Consider the following 15,573-nt stretch of genomic DNA (forward strand, 5'->3'; position numbering starts at 1 on the left):
GATGCGTTGACTACTTCTTCTAAAAAACAATATTCTTTATATACACCCAAAATCAGCCATTTTTCCGCGGTAGCGAAAGAGCTGCTGCTCCACAGCTGCGAAAGAGTTGGCAGCTGTGGAGGCTAATCTAGTTCTCTTGCACTCCTCTGAATGCATTTTGCACTGCGCTCACTCGAGTGCTTTAAACAAATATTATATTACCCAACTATCGCTAAACCTGAAAGTTGCAAACCAGTTAGGAAATCATTCATGCGGCCCCGAGTCGAATTATAACTCAGAAAATTGGCATAAATGTAAAGGTACATACCTTCAAACTAAAAACAAACGTTTCAGGCAGGCGAACGCCCATATGTGTCAAAATCAAGACGTAGTATTTAATAAATTAAGGTTATTTATACAAAAAATGTGCAAACCTTCGTATTGATTTTGAAGTGCTACGTGAAGACTTAAAAGCCACCGGAATAACCTGCACGTCGAGATAGTCTTTGGTATGATTTGTAGGGTTTAACGTCCCAAAGCGACTCAGGAGGCTATGAGAGACGCCGTAGTGGAGGACTCCGGAAATTTCGACCACCTGGGGTTCTTTAACGTGCACTGACATCGCACAGCACACGGGCGCCTTGCTTTTCGCCTCCATCGAAAAGTGGCCACCGAGGCCGGAATTCAATCCCGCGTCCTTGGGAACAGTAGTCGAGCGCCGTAACCACTGCGCCACTCCGGCGGGGCTCGAGATAGTGTTCCGACTAAAAATCGTTCACAGCTTTAAGAGCAGATAACTCTTTGTCGTGGAGGGATCAAATGGACTGGAGCACAACAAACCAGTGGGATACCACCTGAGTGTTCATAAGATGGAGTTGACGTTTTTGTACAGCTGGAACAACTAGCCTATAAGCTGTGCGAGACCTGTCACTGATGGGTTATCAGACGAAGTTGCTGATGTGTTGACTAGTGATGTGCAATAGTTTACAGAAGAGTGCAGCTCCTCACGTAAGAGTGAAAGGATGATAGACATAGCTAAGCTACGATAATGGAGAAAGATGGCATTTTGCTGAAAAAAGTACTCTTCTGGAAAAGCATGTTTAAAGCATTCAGAGCTAAATCATGCCTCGGAGATGGCAGCAACGCATCCACAAATACCATAAGTATCAGGACACGTGATATATCCAATCATCTGAGGAAACACTCATACTCGTAATTGAGGAAAACCCAGACGCACATCTATCCGTTTATCAGTACATTGCAGACGTTGCTAAAGATTTGCCGCAGAGAACATACATAAGCCTGCTCTACGATCATTGCGGCCGCTTCTAGAAAACAACCTATGACATGAGGGACGAATAGGACGACCAGAAAGATTAAAACAGCCTCCGAAGGACGCCCAACTGCACCAGTCATAAGATGGCGAAGGGCTGACATTGGAGGCTACTAGAGTGGTGCCGCTAATTTCGAGCGATTAGCTGGTGATATGCCGCTGACCAAGCGCGAGTGAGATGCTGAAGCCAATCTCCCTCAAGATCCAAGGCCGCTGCCTAAATGGAGGGTATACTAGCACAAAAGAAGAAAATGTTATCATATTGCTCCTCGTAGAGGACAAATTGATTGGCCGGTGAGATGGACAACTCTAAGGAAAGAAAGAAGAGCGTTGCAATGGATTATACAGAGTTGCTCGACGACGCTAAGAGCAGCATGAAAGATTCTATGTTCAGTATTTATGTTAAGCATATGGCCCGGAGCACATGGCCCCATGGCCCTGACCGCAATCAAGATTTCGCTTTTCACTTCGGGATTAGTTCTCCTAATTATTCTGTCCGCTCGATATCTTTTCTGCTAGAATAAACATGGCACTTTCTAGGTTCCTGTCAGCCTGGGGATAAAATGGTTAACTCTGGCGGACATTTACATGTATTGCGAAACCATTTCTGCCTTTTTTCTTTTTGAAGCCAAGGGTGCCTCCAGAGAGTTTATTTTAATTTGCAATGCTACTTTTTCAGCTTGTGTCCCTGTATTTCTCGAACAAGCTAATTTAGCTGCTTTTCTATATGGCGCAGCTTTTCCACGTCGATAAGCTGATAGCCACGATCTGTGTTGCGGCTGACAAGGCAGCTGTTCTAAAGGCCGATTCTATTCGATGAAGAGTTGAGCGCATTGGGTTGTGATGCTGAGATTTTGTGGCCGGAAATAATTTCATTGCTTGAACTTTGTGGGCGATTCCGCTACCCGAGGGAGACGCAAGGCACACACACAGCGGGCCGAGAAGCAAACATTTTATCTCACTCAAAGGCGGGCAGGTCCGTGAGGCAGATCGAGGACTCAGGGCATAGAGGATTCGGACGTAATCGGCAACTCAAAATGATGAAAGAACAACCGGAGTTACAATCTGAGCATGTTGCGATCTGCGCATGTTGCGATGTGTGCATGGACAGTGGCGCTTCGCGCGATGCATGCGCCGCGCAAATAAATAACGTTCAATTTCCTTCGGCAGCGCGATCGCCGATGAGAATGATATGGAACTCATGGGCAGAAAGCGAGCACCTCCAGAGTGACCCTCCGAAATGGACGCTTCCGTAAAAGCAGAGTGTGCGAAGCGCAGGAAGAAAACTCGCATTACACACATTAGAAATCAGAAGCGTCGCAACGCTTTCTGCTTCTTCGCCAGAAATCTCTACAGGGTAACCCAAGAAAACAACGGATGGCCGGCGGCCGTAGAACTGACATGTGCACCGTAAGAACTGCATATCTGCATGTATGTTCTCTGCTGCAAACATTTAGCAACGTCTGCAACGTGTTCATAAACGGACAGATGTGCGTCTGGTTTTTCCTCAGTCACGAGTGTGAAATAGTGTTTCTTCAGATTATTGGATATTTTACCTGTCCTGATACTTATAGTATTTGTGCATGTGTTCATTGTGCCGAATATGACCTTCCTGTCGTACATGAAAATACAATTCAGCACGCAGCCACAGCAGCAAATCCGCGCCGCTTTTTTCCTTTCAGGAAGTGCCCTTCACCGGTATTGACGCTGGCGTCGCTCCGGAGTCAGATTCCCTGCTACCAAGAAGCCAGTGGCACTAACGTCGCTTGTTAAGAGAACTCTTTCGGCTTCAGCCAGGAACGCAATCAGCCTAACGGGACAGACTTCCGACTTCGTTGCTTCGTGTCCACTACCTTTCCCGCATACACTGCGAGCACACCACTGCTTTCTTTACGCAGGAAATATAAGGCTAACTCGAGGTCACTTCGTTCGCTTGTAGTGAGATGCTTCTTTTAGGATAAGCGAAGTAGGCGCAATATACGATACACGGAACACTCATATGATGACCACGACAGTCATAGAAGAGGTTGGCGATGATTTCCGACGGAATTATCAAGGACGTATGTGTCGGTTTCCCTCCACACGCCAATTTATTTCATCCCACAGCGCCCGTTTTGCTTACCAAAAGTGGCCCACTTGGCACTGTCATCGCAGCGGGAAGCCTCAACCCAGAAGGCCTCCCGTACACCCACTGAAAGTTTGAGAATAAGTTGAGGACGTTTCGACCCTAATGCCTCTAATCAATCGCTTTACCAGGTGTGACTGCTCTTTCACCGAGCGCCAGCTATCCTGAGGGAAACTTCGGAGGGAACCAACTGCTAGATGGCTCGATTGGTCTTTCGCCCCTATACCCGGATCGGATGATTGATTTGTATGTCAGAATGGCTTCAAAACACTCATATAATGACCACGGCAATCATAGAAGAGGTTGGCGATGATTCCCGACGGAATCAGCATCAAGGACTATGTCGGCAGCATCGAGTTGTTTGAGCTGCTCCCAGATTCTGAAGAATCTGTGCGAGCATCCACATAGCACTTTGGTCGTTTTGTCGCATGGTGAGCGTGTGGTTCACAGGCATGTGACTGCTCCTGCTGCTCCTGTTGCTGGTACACCTGGGGTTGTTTGATGTCCTGGTTTTCTTCAGGGGCTACATCGCAGCCTCTCTCAGCAGCAAAAGTTTGTATACCTGGCGCTCTTGTTCGGGATGTGTTCTAGCTCGAACAACTCGGCGGCATCGAGTTTTTCGAGCTGCTCCCAGATTCTGAAGAATCTATGTGAGCATCCACGTAGCACTTTGCTCGTTTTGTCGCATGGTGAGCGTGTGGTTCACAGGCATGCGACTGGTCCTGCTGCTCCTGTTGCTGGTACACCTAGAGTTGTTTGATGTCCTGGTTTTGGAAGCGGTGGTGTTGGTTCTGCTGCTGGTGTTTTGTCTCATACTTCAGGGGCTACATCGCAGCCTCTCTCGGCATGAAACGTTTGTATACCTGGCGCTCTTGTTCGGGATATGTGCTAAAAACAATTGGCACTGAAATAACTGAAACAATGGTAATCAATGGCTCTGATTTGTCCTGGAAGCAGCTTGCTGATGCGTTTAACAAATATCTAATGAACGCTGTAGAGCGCAATGTGGTATTTAATGATCTTCAGAATTTCTACAGCAATGGAACCTCCATTTTTCTTGATCCTGTCACAAACCAGTAATTGATCAAATTAGTTAGAAGCATAAACAACAGCACTAGTAAAGATATTGACGGGTTCACTGTTGTACTAATGAAGCACATTATTGATATTCTCGCGCCTTGCCTTATGCGCATTTTAACCTGTGCCTTTCCCAGGCTGTATTTCCATCTAAGATGCAAGTGGCACGATTAACTATGCTGTTTAGGAAAGGCGAGAGAAACGAGATGGGGAATTACTGCCCCATAACAATACTTCCAGTAATTTATGAGGCTTTCGAGAAGGTTATTTTAAATCGATTAGTGCAGTTTGAACAGAAACATCACCTCCTAGTCGACTCTCAGTTCGGTTTCCAGAAAGGTCCCACTCCAGATTTCACCTTGCTTGCCCAAAAGGAGTTTATATTATCTCAACTCGGAGACAGCAGACTGGTGTTAGGCCTTTTCGTTGATTTCACTAAAGCTTTCGACTCCATAAATCATCTTCTACTAATACAAAAATTGGAACATTATGGCAGTTGTGGACAAGCAGCAGCTCTCATAGAATCTTATCAATGTAATATAATTCAAATCGTAGGGATTTATGGCCATTTCTCCGACCCTTCACAAGTTTGCTGTGGAGTACCACAAGGAAGCATTTTGGGACCTTTTTTGTTTAATTTATATATAAACGGCACAGTGAATAGCTGTCCCGCAGCTAACTTAATTATATATGCTGATGACACCAGTGCATTTCTAACTGGACGATTGGCAAATGAACTCGTTGATAATGCAAATTTAACACTTGCTGTGCTAGAATGGGCGCGCATGAACATGATTCAAATGAACGCAAAGAAAACAAAAGCGTTTCTGTATTGCCCTAGAAACAAGAGCATAATAATAACATGAACAATATCAATGCAGACCATACCAGCAGATATCGTACCAACATTCAAGACTTTAGGTGTAATCTTTTATGAAACCCTTTCATGGAATGCGCATGTAGAGTTCCTTACAAGTAAACTGGCGCAGGTAGTGGGGCTGGCTTATCGAAATAATTTTCTGCCACACAATATTATGACACTAATATATACTTTTCATCGCGACTTAACTACTGCGGCTAAGATTGGGGCACGCAAAAAGTTTGTGTTACAAAAGCAGTTTGTTTGGATTATTGAAAATGTCCCACGTTATTTTCATACTCATGATCTCTTTAAAAATACAATATTACGCCAGTTACTAAAGCTTACGACTATCGGCTCCGTAAGTCACTTGAACGAGATTACATAAATAAGTCTACATTTCTGCAGTAACTAGCTGAACTGAAAGCAAACGACAGAACGTACGCTACACGCAAAAATGAACAATAGAAGGTACACACATACAGAACAAACTACAGTCTCCAAACATTACACAACATACTGCCCTGAACATTAAACGATCTGGATAGAAAACTCATTAAACTTAATCAATCACTTATAAAGAGCTTAGAAAACATTTTTGTCCATTTAGAGGTGCGCATTATTGTCCTATGCTAGAAAGCTGCACTAGTGCTGTATTAGTCTTTTTGTAATATTATTTTTTTCTCATTTCATTTTTCTTCCCCTGTGAATAATGTTGTATGTTGCAAAGATGGTAATTTTAGTGTGTATACTTTGTGATTGAATATATTTTCTGCACTGCCGATGTGAAGCTATCATTGATGTCAAGCGATGTGGGCAGCAGCGGCAGCTCGTGTGACGCACCTCTCCTAACGCTCCTCTGTGATTTTCCAGTTCGTGTTACTGCCGCTTTCCTGGCCTCTGCATCTGTATGCCCCTTGGACGTGCGCTGTTCTGTAGGCTGCTACTTCGGGACTGCCGGTTTGAAGTTGGCGCTTTTCTTCACGCAACAAGAAGCTTTTCTACCATTCGTGGCATTCCTGGCCGACAGCGGCGACAGCGGCGACACATCTTTGCCTTATCGGCTCCGTCTACTGTGGGCGTTTTTTGCTCGCATTTGGCAGCAGCGGCAGCTCGTGTGACGCACCTCGCCTAACGCTCGTCTGTGATTTTCCAGGTTGGTCACTTTTTTTATACCTTCAGTCCAAACCTGCCGCTGCTTCCAAAAAACTAAAATTCTTGTTGATGCATTTCTGCTTTTACCGGTCTAGGTTTTGGCATGTCCCGTTGTTGCGCGTGTAGAGGAGTGCTGTCTGAAGAGCACTCACAACTGACATGCTGCGCGTGCGACTTTTCCTTCCACTCGGGCGCTTACTCGGGTGTGACTGATGAAACCCTAAAGGAGAAGCGAGAATCGTTTAGAAAAACATGGAAGTGTGGGTCTTGCAGACCGAATACAAGTAATGGCGCTATCACAGGGAAAGCCGACCAGGCAGAAGTTAATATACCTACAATTCTGTTAGACATAAACAGAAAGCTTAGCTCTCTCGTTTGCCACCCTGAAAAATTGGACGGAATCGAAAAGGCAATAGACTTGCTTTCGGGTGAGTTCGACAAGTTCAAAGAACGACTCGATGCCCAAGAGAAGGAAACAAAAGAGCTCAAAGTTCGAGTTACAGTTCTGGAAGGCTACTCTGCTGGGTCTGATTTGACCGAGATCAAGTCTAGCGTCAATGACCTGGAATGGCGTAGTCGGCGTTTAAACCTAGAATTTCATGGTGTTATTCAGAGTGAACAGGAAGCCCTACTGGCTAAGATTAATAAAGTGGGGGCCGAGGTTTCTCTTGAACCACTACTGCAACAGGATGTCATAGCCATGCATAGACTGCCTGCGGAAAAGGACAGAACTCCCATCATTCTTGTCCGATTTTCTCGTCAGGAGCTGAGGAACAAATGGTTCGCCAAAAGGAGCGCCTTCCGTGATGTAGACAGCTCTGTCTTTGTCAAAGAGAACATGACCAAGTATTCGCGAGACCTCCTTGGAATCGTGAAAGAGCAAGCGAAATGATTTGGCTTCAAATTTGCTTGGCATGTCAATGGCAAAATATTGGTTAGAGGAAGGAAGGGGACTCCGCCTTTGCCATTCGATCAGAGAGTGACCTTGCTCTGCTAGCCTAATAACTCGCCGTAAAATGAAAACTAAATATGGAGTATCACGAATTACTACTTCCCCATAAAGTAAACGGTTGCCTCGACCTAAATAATTTCTCTGCCTTACATATTAATGTCCGGTCTCTGCGTAACAAGTTTGACGACTTCTCATATTTTGTTGACAGTCTGCAGCACACTTTTGATGCAATTCTGCTAACTGAAACGTGGGCCGTATGCGATGCTGATTAGGTGAAACTGCCCGGCTAGGATCCTTGTTTCCTGAATCGCCCCTGCCGTGAAGGGTGTGTTGAGAAAAGAAAACAAACCTCTGTGTGAAGAATGCGGACAGCAACTCACCATAAACCACGTTTTACTTTCATGCACAAGATTTGAAATGCTAAGGAAAAAGTATTTTACTCGATTTTATGATGAACACATTCCTTTCCATCCAGCTTTGATTTTAGGTGAAAGCGGACTTATCGATCTATCATGTGTTTTTAGCTTTTTAAAGGAAGCAAATGTTTTACGGAAACTGTAGAATAAATAGTGTACGCCATTTACAACCTTGTGCTTGGCGCATGATAGCCTGAGCTGCTTATGCGCCATTAAACCCAACACAACACAACATTCTCAAGCTCAGGGGCGCCTTCAGCCGACATGGATATTTTCTACAAATAAGTAAGAAGATTTAAAGTTATACTGTAAGGCACGAAACAAAAGTGCTGTTTGGATTCAATCACAGCATGTTGTTATCTATAGGCAGCCAGATAATTCCAGGCTGCAACAATTTGGACAAGGAGAGCTATGCTCCTGAATCGTCCTTCTCGTGGAGGGGGTGTTGCCATTTACGTAAAGAACAGTGGCCTTCATAGCGAAGTATTACCTCAGTTCTCTATAATGACTCCTGACTGTGAAATGCTCGCGCTGAAGACTGCGGACATAATGGTTTCTGTCGTTTACAGGCCGCCGTCAGGTGACCCAGATAAGTTCTTAACACATCTCGACAAATTTCTTGATTTTGCCGCTGAAGTCCAATGCTCTACTATTATTGGTGGTGAACTCAACATTATTACACTTGCACCTTCTAGTATAAATCGCCATTTGAATCAAACAATTGCTTCCAATGGTTTTGCAAATCGTATCACCACACCCACAAGGATAACGACGTCAATCAGTCATCATCATCATCATCATCAGCCTGATTATACCCACTGCAGGGCGAAGGCCTCTCCCATATTTCTCCACTTAACCCGGTTTAACCACTTAAAAAAGTCAATCAGTACAATTGACTTTTTTATAGTAGACATTGTCTCCCCCGTCATTTCTGCTAGTACTATTGCTTGTGCCCTTAGTGACCACTGTGCCATTTTCGTATCCGTCCACATGGCTGCTCGCCAAGTTACGCACAGCCAAATAGTTTTGCTTATCAATGTATAACTGATGTGACACTTGCCCGATTTCGCGAATCTGTACGTGTTGCAGATTGGAACTTTGTTTTTGCCTGTTCTTCCATTGATGAATCTTATGACCTCCTTTTAAGTACTTTGAAAGTCATTTACAATACGTGTTTTCCCTGGAAAACAAAGAAATCAAACACGAAACTCCGTAAACCTTGGGTGACTCCAACACACGTTAAAATGATGAATCATAAGTCTAGGCTCTTCAAACGCTTTATGTCCACTCGGAACTCTGATCACCTTACAGCTTTCAAAAAACACCGCAACAAGTTAACCAACGAACTGCGAAGATCTAAGTATGCCTATCAATCGCGTATCCTCACTAGCAGGGAAGGTCCAAAAGCATTTTGGAAACTTTTAAATGAATCGTTTCTAAACAAGAATAAAAATACGCACTTAGGTCAGCTTGTGATCGATGGCTTGCCCTATTCCCGCTCTTTGCTGGCAGAAAAATTCAATGACTTCTTCACAAGCTTTAGACCGAGTGGTTCCGCGGTCGAAGCACTTCGGTTTCTCCAAAATACAGGTTTAGAGACTTTTGCTTTTCATTTAACGACCAGCGAGGAAGTTTTTAGCGTTATAATGAACCTAAAAGCTACAAGTTGCACCGATTTCGATGGCTTCCCAATTAAACCAGTTAAATTTGTTGCGGATCTCTTAGCACCATGCCTAAGCTACATCTTTTACTTGTCGCTCACATCAGGAATATTTCCTGCACGAATGAAATATGCAAACGTAACTGTTATTTTCAAAGGAGGCGATAGAAACAAGATGACAAACTATAGGCCAATTTCTATTCTCCCTGTTTTTTCAAAGGCTCTTGAAAAAGTAATGCTCAAGAGAATCGATGGGTTCTTTTCTAAACATGCCTTAATAAATGCCAGTCAGTTTGGATTTCGAAAGGGCAAGTCCACGGAGTCTGCTTTACTCTTGCAAAAGGAAATTTTTTTAAATAATATCGAAGCTAAAAGTTTGACCCTTGGTATTTTCATCAAAGCTTTCGACCTCCCTTATCATGAAATACTACTCTGTAAACTTAAAGCTATGGTGTCCGCGGTCTTTCGTTCCAACTCTTTCGTTCTTATTTAAACATGCGCCAGCAGGTCGTTTCGGTCGATAATGATAAGTCTAGCTCCCTTTTCATTGAATGTGGTGTCCCGCATGGTAGCCTTCTTGGACCATTCCTCTTTAATGTATATGCTAACGACCTTCCGAGCATAGCTTATCACACAAGTTGTATTCAGTACGCTGACGACACAAGTTTTTTTCTTAGGGGATCTTCTACCGATGAACTAATCAACAGTGCAAATCTGGTTCTTTGTGCTCTCCACAAATGGTCCACAGCTAATGGTTTGGTAGTTAACTCTAACAAGACCAAAGCAGTCTTTTTTCGTCCCCTTAACCAGGATATTACAGTAAACAGTACTCTGCATCTAGAAAATAACATTATTGAAATTGTAGACAAGTTCAAATCACTCGGTGTTTTATTCGACTCTCGCATGAGGTGGTCTGACCATATAATGTATATTGAAAGCAAGCTCACTAGATCTGTTGGTTTCCTCTCGAGACTGCGTAACGAATTTTCCCCAAAGCATAAGCTCCTTATTTATCACGCTTTAATTGAGTCTCACATAAACTACTGTCACCTCGTTCGGGGTACAATATCCAAAACAAATCTAAACTTCATACTCGGTCTCCAAAAGAAGGCAATGAGACTGATCGCTGGTGCATGCTACACTGCCCATACAGAAACATTATTTCCGAAATATAGGATTCATCGTGTGCATACCATGTTTGAGTATCGTCTACTTCACTGCCTTACATTGTCACCTCAATGCTTAACTGACTTCTTGAAGAATATATCTGGACTTAGGCCTTACGAGAAACCCTTTCACACCAGAAGTAAACAAATATGAGACGTTCCTCGAACGAGGACGTTATACGGTAACCAGAGCCTTCATTTTACTCATTATAGCATACACAACCCCAACATCTTTACCGCGTCAATTAAGGACTTTAAGCTATATTTTATCAATTCCGCACTGTCTCTCTGTACTTTCCGTTCCTTGCCTTAAACATTATTACAAGAATAGTCACTTCATTTTCATTACGTTTTGCCATATTTCGTGCATACTGTTACACTATTGTGGGCCGTTTATTTACTGTGCTGTTTTTTAACTTGCTGTTTCATTTGTATATGTGTGTTCTTTCTGTGCTTCATAATTTTCATGTTATATATGTATATCTTCGCCTTAATGTCATACGTCCTGTTGCTCTGCCATTACTGGGCCTCGGGCATCTCTCAAGCTATCGTTGTAGCTTTTCGCCCGAGGCCCATTCCCTGTATATTACTGGAAATAAATTTTTCAATTGTTATTGTTTTGGGGGCCTGCAGCCTTGTCAAGTTATCATTATGACAACTTTTTCTACTGTGCTCCCTCATCCTATTTACACATTGGCTGTACATAGGATTGCTATTGTTATTAAAAAGACAATTATGCATGCACTTGCATACAGTGGTATAAGATATGGCATCACAGTCTTTGCGCACTCTTCGCAAAAGTGGCATGATCGGGTAGAGGCTCTCCGAAAATATATGTTGAAAAGTACCGCCTGTGAGCATTCCTTTCCCTATGAAGTAAACTTGTTTAATTTTCTTGGTCTTCCGCCCTTTGAAAGTTTATATAAGCAAACTGTTATTCTTCGGCACTTTTGGAATCCTGCTTTCAAGACGAGAGCAGTTTCTGCCAAAACGCTACTGAATTGTCAGCGCTACACGGTCGCATGATACGCAACCAGATACGGCAAAGCAAGACGATGTGTGTATGTCCCTACAATATTCAATATGCTTCCTGATCAGGTGTTGTCCGCTACTTCTAAAGCCACCATAAAACAAATGCTCCAATCTGTGAAGTTTTAATTCTATATGACGCAGGAAACTTCCAAGTTTCGAAATTTTTTATTTTTATTTTTTTCTTCTTTTTTATACACTGTATCTTCCTTAGTATTTGTATTTCAGTGTGTGTGTACTTACCCTGATATTTTATTGCCTTTATTTTCGCCGCCGATTTTGCCGGGCTTAGTCCTGCAAGCCACCTCTTGGCTTTGACAGGCCCGAGTCTGTATTATTGTTATTATTATTATTATTGTTATTGTTATTATTGTTGTTATTGTTTAAGAGCATTGCGTACAATTGTCACATACCATCTGACACGGACGTCTTTCAGTTCCTAGGCCTTTCGTCAATTCATTTTCTTTTTGTGCAGACAGTTGTTCACCGGCATTTTTGGAATTCTGACTTTTTAATTATTATTACTCCTGAACGGAAGTTAAGGAAAACATTACGTTATCATATATACCACGGAGTGTAGCTTGATACGGGAAAGCAAGGGGCTGTACTTATGTACCTGAAATCTTTAATGAGTTACCGGATGACATTTTTGCGGTTACTTCTATTTGTAACCTAAAGATGCATCTGAAAGCCCTCTATTGATCTTTGTATTCTTTTTTCAGAGTGAAATTATGCTTAAAAATATGTTAGCTAATTCATTTATTTTATATTGGCGTCTACTCTGTGCTTACAGTTGAATTTCACAATACTCATGCTGTTAACCTGTTTTACCACTTGCTCTCCATTGGGTGTAACGAGAAGCATTGCTAAATCTATTGCCTTTTTTTTGTAGTCTTGGCCGTAACTGCCGGGCCCAGACCCTCAAGCCTCTTGTTGGCTTTGATGGGCCTGAACCATATTGTATCACCTACAACGTGGCAATAAACATCATTATTATTATTATTATTATTATTATTATTATTATTATTATTATTATTATTATTATTATTATTATTATTATTATTATTATTATTATTATTATTATTATTATTATTATTATTATTATTATTATTAAGATGGCAGGAGGAATGCGACTGCTCCTATTGCTATTGAACCTGGGGTTGTTGGATGTCCTGATTTCGGGAGCGGTGGTGTTGGCTCTGCTGGTGGTGTTTTGTCTCATACTTCAGGGGCTACATCGCAGCCTCTCTCGGCAGCAGTAATTTGTATATCTGGAGCTCTTGTTCGCAATGTGTGCTAGACGATGGTTGAACTGTGCCCGGGCAGGACGAGGTCAGAGGAAACTCTGGTGGAGGTCCGAAGCGATTCTGTCATGCAAATCGATCATCCGATCACGGTATAGGGTCGAAAGACCAATCGAGCCATCTAGTAGCTAGTTCCCACCGAAGTTACCCTCAGGATAGCTGGCGCTCGATGCAAGAGCAGTCACACCTGGTAAAGCAAATGATTAGAGGCATTCGGGTCGAAACGTCCTCAACCTATTCTCAAACTTTCAATGGGTGTACGGGAGACCTTCTGGGTTGAGGCCTCCCGCTGCGATGAGAGTGCCAAGTGGGCCACTTTTGATAAGCAGAACTGGCGCTGTGGGATGAACTAAACTGGAGTGTGGAGGGAAACCGAAATATACGTCCTTGATAATTCCGTCGGGAATCATCGCCAACCTCTTATATGACTGTCGTGGTCTTCATATGAGTGTTCCGTGTATCGTATATTGCGCCTACTTCGCTTATCCTAAAAGAAGCATCTCACTACAAGCGAACGAAGCAATCTCGAGTTAGCCTTATTTCCTGCGTAAAGAAAACAGTGGTGTGCTCGCAGTGTATGCGGGAAAGGTAGTGGACACCAAGAAACGAAGTAGGAAGTCTGTTCCGTTAGGCTGATTGCCTTCATGGCTGAAGCCGAAAGAGTTCTCTTAACGTGAGATATCAGTGCCATTGGCTTCTTGGTAGCAGGGAATCGGACTCTGGAGCGACGCGAGCGTCAATACCGCCGAAGGGCACATCCTGAAAGTAAAAAAACGGAGCTTATTTGCTGCAGCGGCTGCGTGCTGAATTGTATTTTTATGTACGACAGGAAGGTCATATAATGCACAATGAGCCTACTCCGCATGCGAGAAATTGTGTTGTTGGCTTCAATAGAAGTTACTGAAATTCACCTGTGACCAGGTTTTTGAGCTTCTCGTCTCGACATTTGATTGGAGCACGAACAAGCGACTACATTGCATTGAACTCTGCCGCCAGAAGTAAACGTTACTGTTCCCCAGTCACCTTCACTGCTTATGTATGAAGCTCCTAAAATAACAATAAAAGGCTACTTCCTGTTACATGTTGAGGATTTCTTTGTTTGCCGCCACATGGCAAGCGGCGCTACCTAATCATGGTTGTATTTTTCTTATATATAATGATAACAGAACAAAGTAAGAACCTTTAGTACACTCGAGAATATGCAGCTAGCATTTTGTTGGAAACGCAAAGAAAAATTATAAGGCACATTTAAGCTACAACTTCTGCGTTGTGCGTTGTGGTACCAGCAGAGAAGTGCATGAGCTTCAAATGAAAGCTAAAGGAGATAGGCCCGCTTCCGCATATATGTGACGTAGTTTGCATGGAAAGTGTTCGTGCTGCCTATCTAGTGGATGCGCTTGAGCACAGACGTTGCACGCCTTAAACACCATCTAGTTATTAGCTCGCATAGAAATACGTGTGTGCAGAAGCTGATATATTTACGGCTGCCAAAGATCGAATGTTTCACGGAAATCATAAGCTTTTATATTTATTTTTCTGTGTTTATTGAAGAGGACAGGCTTGTCAATCGAAGTAGTCGTATGGTCTCAGCGTGCACGATGATTGCCTGAGATTCTGATTATTTTTTCTTTACTTAATTCTTAATAATGGTAGACGATTTAGACGATTTAGTCGCACCCTTCGAATATTTGCAGCCTATTTCACGAATGCTACATCTTTATTTCAAGTGCATGTTAACGAATATTTGGTAAAAGAACCGAACATCTATTGTATGTAATTACTGTGTTCTGATGCACTACAGTCTGAGTAAATATTCCTGTTTTTTTTTCTGGGAATAGATAGCCATGATTGAAATGGGAAGAAGTATAACGGGAGGTCTTACTATAGGTAAGGCTGGCAGCTTATCCTTCTGTGTCACGGTCCTGCCTTATATAAATCGAGATCAAGAAAATACTAACATTTGAATTCATTTGTGAGTAGCTGCTAACCCCATCGAGAAGGCTAGGGATAGGGAAAGTTGAAGTGCAACGGAGGTGAGAGTGCTGTCCGCTTTCTCCCAAGCTCTGAAGTCTACATTTTCTCTGTGTTCCTGTAGTTAATTGAATCCGACGACAATGCAATCATTCAGTATCAAATTTCCTGAAATGCTGTATCGTAAATCTGAGTGCTGCTGCCTAGTCCCCCTCCGGGCCCGACCACGCTACCTGAGTCCCTACAAAAAAAGGGTTATTGAGCACGGCTCCGGTAAGGAGCGAAGCGGGCAGCACAGACAAGCTTTCCTCAACGTGCCTCGAAAATGCCTGGCATCTGACTCGTACCTGGCGACGCATGTGAATGCGAGTCCTGAAGAGCGGTTTCGCAAACCGTTGATGCCCTCACAGACACTCATCTAGCGGCGCCTGCGTATTATCCCGCTTAAAATTCGCGCGCACCGTCCTAATAAAAACTGAGCTTTACGAGGCTACTCGACTAACTCCGAAACAGCTAAGATTGCTCAAACGAAGCGTTCTCGCTTGTT

At 43.2% G+C, this 15,573-nt stretch overlaps 1 protein-coding gene across 1 annotated transcript in view; it reads right to left on the reverse strand.

Annotated features, from left to right (window-relative positions):
• The window catches only part of LOC146172486 (uncharacterized), a 63,685-nt gene that overhangs the window by 1,764 nt on the left and 46,348 nt on the right, over window positions 1-15,573 (reverse strand). The window lies entirely within an intron of this gene.

This window comes from Amblyomma maculatum, unplaced genomic scaffold, assembly GCF_055883805.1.
Source record: "Amblyomma maculatum isolate TAMU_Amacu unplaced genomic scaffold, ASM5588380v1 scaffold_13, whole genome shotgun sequence".
Taxonomy (NCBI): domain Eukaryota; kingdom Metazoa; phylum Arthropoda; class Arachnida; order Ixodida; family Ixodidae; genus Amblyomma; species Amblyomma maculatum.